Source organism: Arachis hypogaea, chromosome 14, assembly GCF_003086295.3.
Source record: "Arachis hypogaea cultivar Tifrunner chromosome 14, arahy.Tifrunner.gnm2.J5K5, whole genome shotgun sequence".
NCBI lineage: Eukaryota > Viridiplantae > Streptophyta > Magnoliopsida > Fabales > Fabaceae > Arachis > Arachis hypogaea.
In genome coordinates, this window is record NC_092049.1 from 68,407,017 (window position 1) to 68,413,166 (window position 6,150).

Sequence of the window (6,150 nt, forward strand, 5' to 3'; positions counted from 1 at the left end):
AAATCCCAAAATATACATCTCATAACCAATAACAAGAACACTTCCCTACAATTTCTTTGAGAGACGACCCGAGGTTTGAATACTTCGGTTATTTTATAGGGGTTGTTACTTGTGACAACCAAGTTTTTGTATGAGAGGATTATTAGTTGGTTTAGGAACTATACTTGCAATGAGAATTTATTCTGAAATTCTAAATCGTCAAAAATCCATTCATCAAAATGGCGCCGTTGCTGGGGAATTGCAAATGTGCGCTTGTTATTGGTTATTGTACATATGTGAATATTGTGAATAGTTTGCTTGTTTGATTTAGTAGCTAGATTTTATCTCCTTGTTTTTGTGCTTTTTGTTTTTGTCTTTTGCAATCATGAATTCTCACTTTGGCTATGAGTTTGGTTACAAGTATGTTGTAGGAAATGGAGATTACAATGAGAATATGCATCAAGGATGGAACAATCAAAGGTGGAAGGAGCCTCAAGCTTATGGACAACCTTCTTGGCAACAACCTCCTCCGGTTTCTTATAGTTATAATTCCACTCCTAATGCATATCAATCCAATAGCTATGATGGACCTCCTTGTAGTTACCAACAAGTCACACCATATGCTTATGAGCCTTATCCCCAACTTAACCCTCAACCATACTCACAAGCCCTTCCTTACCAAACACCATCATATGACCCCAATCCTTACCCGCCATACCAACAACCGTATGAGCCATATGAACCATACATAGAACCACCACCATTCCAACCCCAACACCTAAAAGAACCATCCCCTCCATACTATTACCAAGATGAACCACCTCTAATGTATGAAAATTTTCACCAACAAGATGAATTCCATTTTTCACCACAACCCTCTATGGGAGAATATTCATGTCCATCGATCCAAGAGCCATATGATCCTAATCATGTTATCCAAATGGAACAAAAGTCAAGGGATCATCTCAAGGAAGCAATGGATTAACTTCAAGCAACCATGGAGCGTGTTGTGCAACAAGCAGAAAAAGTGGAGAGTTTTGAACCGCCACACCCCTACCAACAAGAACCATCTTCCTATCATGAACCCTTTCTCCAAAACAATGAACCCTTCTATCCACACCAGGCCCCAATAGATGATTCTCTCACTTTGATACTTTATGGACAAAGAGAAATGCAAAAGGAGGTACTAGAATTCATTGCTGCCATGGATGAGATGGTGAACCGATTAGCCTCCCAATGCTTGAACACTCAAAGCACTCCCATGGCCACATGTGGAGAATCAATTGAAGAGCATAGCATAAGAGAGAGATTGGAAACTCCGGTGGAAAATGAGGAATATTGCTTTATGTTGGAACAATTGGAGGAAGCTATGATTGTTAGAGAAGAGGAAAAAGTGGTTAAAGACATGGGTGAAATAGAACAAGAGGTGGATTTCAAGCTTGAGAACACTTCCACACCAAGCAATGTCGTTGATGATTTTGTGGATGTTGTTGAAACTGTTGAGCTTGAAATTGATATTAAGGAGGGTAATATGCAACCTCCTACACATATTATAGGAGATAAGAAATCGGAAGATGTTGAGCAAGCAACAAGTCCTATTGTTGAAGTTGATTCCACACCAATTAATGTGCTATGTGAGATTGTTGAACCTTCCTCATTGTGTTGTGAAGTTGATGTCGAAGAGACTAGTTCTCCAACACATGACTTGGGCATTGAGGGGTGTATATAAGAAGTTGGTGAATGAGGAATTGACATTGAAGAAGCTTACCAAGAGGTGGAGGTAGTCAAAGAAGAGCACAAGGAAGTGGCAATTGCAAGATCATTGGGACCACCCCTTCCTAAGTCATCATCCTACACAATATTCAAGTGGGTAAAATTCTTATCTCTAAGATTTACTTTCGCACTTGAATATGGTTTGAATAAAAATGATGGTCAACTTAGAGCTTTTTGTGGAGTTAAGAGTAGGAGAGGGATGTGTAGTGGTTGGAAACATCACTTTAAGTTCATGATGGTTGCATGCTCAAAGTTGAGTAGCAATGGTTGGTGTAGAACCAAAGTGCATGGGTCTAGGAAGTTGTTTGGAGGCTTCTTTGAGAATTCCAAGGCTAAACCACCCAATTGGAATCATGATGATCAATTAGAAGATGGGTGTCAAAACAAACTATGGGATCCCAGATCGCACAAGGAAAATCAAATTTGGGAGCTCATGGTTTGTGAAGAACTCCATCAAGGCTTGGAGGCATTACTTTTGAAGATTGGAGCTTATTGGAGATTCAAGCACTGGTGGATATTCCAAGATGAATTTAAGCACAAACCACCTTGATGAGGAGCTCTCCACAAGCCCAACTTAAGGACAATAAACAAAAGTGCTAGGTGGGAGACACCCACCATGGTAAAATCCTTTTATTTTCCTCTTTTGTAAATATTAGTAAAGTAGTTTAATTTCATGTTCAGATTGATTTGTTGAGTTTATTTGGCAATTTACTATGTTAAATAAGGTTTTATGGTGTTTTGGTAGCTGTTTGGAGGTTTGGAATGGTTAGTTTGGTGCAAGAACTTGGAAAAATTTTGAAAAACAGAGCACCAACCCACGCGTACGCGTGCCCCAAGCATTTTCGACCATCCACGCACACGCGTGGATTGCAAATTTTCACCTCCCAGCCAAAAACCCGAGAGTTGCGCCTGCACTGTGCGAACATTGCGCCTGAGGCACAAACCAAGACACGCGTACGCGTGCCTCACGTGTACGCGTCGCTCTCTGAATAAGCCATCCACGCGTACGCGTGATACACGCGTATGCATCGCTTCCATTTCACCATCCCCACGCGCACGCGTACGCGTGCATGCCCTTCTTTCACACACTTCTTTTCTTCTCTCCTTTCCATCTCTTTCTTTCTTCTTTCTTCTTCCCTTCTCCTACCCCTTATCCAACACTTCCAAACACCATTTATAACCAATTCTTATAGTTGATTAGTTAATTGTTCAGTTAGTTCAATCTTCATTTTATTTTCTCTTTTTCATTATAAGTGTTGGATTGTTAATCTTGGGTACTATATATTGCTGCCGATTATGGATGAGATGTTAGTTTAATATGATTATTGTTAAGTGTCTTTGTTGGATTCTCTTGTTGAGGTTACAATTCACTACTTGGTTTTGAATTTTTCATGCTTAACTTTTGTGAACCCCAAGCTATACATTGCCTTCAAGTTTTTAAGTCTTTTGCATTGCATGATTTGGCCACCATGTGATTTGAATCCTTTTCTTTGATTAGGCAATTTCTTAATGATGGATGTTGTGCATTTATCTTAATGCATGGTGTTTCTTGATCATTTACATCCATATGTTTTGTGGCTTGAATGCTTTTGTGCTTCTTTATTGCTTGTCTCAACTTACAAGTTTAGAGCATTTCAAGCACACTAGGATGAGTGGAGTGCATAATTCTTTTGCGTAATTGTGACATAACCATTTATGCTAGTGTGTGTTTTAGACCACATGCATCTTAGAACCCACACACCCGGTTAATCCATGTCACACATTGGGTCACTCACTTCATTCTAGTGATTTACCTCATTCCAACAATGTATGCTCCCTTGCTTTTGCTTTTACTTTTCGTACCATCCTACCTTCTCTTTTCAGGATGAGTCACTACAAGCAAAAATAGAAGTGGAAGAAAGAACATGCAGTAACCGGTTGACCTACCAGCTGAAGGTAGCAATCCGGAGAGTCGCCGTACCCCCTTGCTCATCTTTGGATACACCAAGGACGGTGCAAACTTTTAAGTGTGGGGAGGTCGTCCAACCAGTCGGCATTTTTGGGTGACAAGTTTCTAATCCCAACACTTTTGCATTTCATTTTTAGGTCTTTTAGGACTTTTAGTTGCATTCTCTTATTTTGCATATATGTATATTAAGCTTAGTCAAAATAATGAAAATTTTCAAGATTTCTATCTATAGGGCATTAACACACCAAATCGATTTGAGTAAAAATCTTTCATCAAACTTGCTTGAATTATATATCTTGTGGAACATGATTTTTTAGCTAAGAACACGAGCTTGTGAGATTTGAGCCTAATGGTGTGGTTACATCTTATAACCACTTATTTTTCTTTTTGTGTGCATTATTCTCTTTCTATGATTGTGATCTTTGATTTGTTTGATTCTTTATATCCATTATTTGGTGTATTCATGCATTTATATGATTGAGGCCATCATTTCATTTAGCTCACTTACCCAAATAGCCTACCTTTTATCTTCCATTGTTAGCCAACTTTGAGCCTACGATTAACCCACTTTGCTCTTAATTTTAGCACATTACAAGCCTTAAAGCGAAAAATAATAAATGTCCTTTATTTGGATCTTTGATTAGCTTAGGCTAGTGAGTGTGTATCATTCAAGTGTGGGAAAACTTAGGACATTGGTTGAGAAAAAGGATAGTTTTGTATCTTTATTGAAGACCTTGGGAATTGGGTACATGCTCATGTGTTAATTAAATGTAAAACCATATGCACTCACACTTTGGTATATACTTTATTACGAAAAAAAAATATATACAAAATATAAAAAAAAAAAGAAAAAAATGATGAGAAAATAAAACAGGAAAAGATATATATGAAAAGAAAAAAAATAGAAAAAAAGAAAGAAAAGAAAAAGAAAAGAAATAAAAGGGGACAAAATGCCCAAAGTGAAGCTTAATGATAATCAATGCATATGAGTTGTGATCAAGAAAAAATGCATGAGTGTGTGAAAAAGTGAAGAATAGGTAGTTAGGTTTAGCTTTGAAATTGTATAGGTTGTTATAGGTTAGGTGGGAAGTTTAAGCTAACCAAAGATTCAAATCTCAAGTCCAGTTGACCATATGCATTCTACCTTGACCCTAGCCCCATTACAACCTATGGAAAAGACCTCATGATATTTGTATGCATGCATGAAATAACTGTTGATTATTAGATGAAAAACAAATCTTAGAAAGCATGATTAGAGGGGAATTGAGTGGATCGACCCTATAAACTTGAGCAAATAGAGCGTATACACATCCGGTAAGGGTTCGATTGCTCAATTACATGTTTTCACCTAGAATCATCACCTTTCTTGCAAGTTTGTATAATCTCTAATAACTCAATTCAATTGTGGTTTGGCTTGGTTGTTAATAACTTTAGCCCTTATGCTTATATTGATTTTCTTGGAGTTGATTTATTTTGACCAAGCAATTGCATTCATTTGGATAGTTGCATATAGGTAGATTGCATTTAGTTAGTTTACATTTGAATAAATGTTGATACTCTTTGTCTTTCTCTTGGTTTAAGCATGAGGACATGCTTGGTTTAAGTGTGGGAAGATTTGATGCACCACTATTTGGTGGTGCATTCTATGCTTAATTTAGGGGATTTTATCACCATTTTCCCACATTTATTCACCCAAATAGCATGGTGTTATATACTCTCCCTAATTTACGCTTAAGAGTGAAAACATGCTTTTTAGGCTCTTAATTGGTTAATTTTAATTCACCTTTGATTTCACTAGATGCCTTGATGTGTGTGTTAGTAATTTCAGGTTGAAAAGGCTAGGAATGGATCAAAGGAATGGAGAGAAAAGCATGCAAAGTGGAGAAATCATGGAAAATCAAGGATTTGAGAAATTCACCCACGCGCATGCGTAGCAGATGCGCACGCGTGGAAGATGGAAGTCGCTAGGTGGCGTGTACGTGTACATGACGCGTACACATGGAATGCAAATTGCCAAGCGATGCGTACGCGTGACCCACGCGTACGTGTCGATGCTCGCATGTGACTACATTAAAGTGAAAATGCTGGGGGCAAATTCTGGGCTTCCCAAGCCCAAATCTAACTGTTTCCAAAGCCTATTATATGCAGAAATCAAGAGGAGTCAAAAGTGGGGAAAGTCATAATTGAATTTTGGAGGGAATGCTCTAGTTAGTTTCTAGAGAGAGAAGCTCTCTCTTATCTCTAGAATTAGGATTAGATTATATTAGGATTTCTTAGATCTAGGTTTAATTCTTGCTTTGATTTACTTTTCCTTTACAAATCCTTGTTCCTCTACATCTGCTCTCTCTAGTTTAGCATTTAATTCTTGTAATTCTTTACTTTTATGTTGATGCACTCTTGTTTCTCTCATTTTCCTTTAATGCAATTTTATGTTTGATGTTCCTTTATTA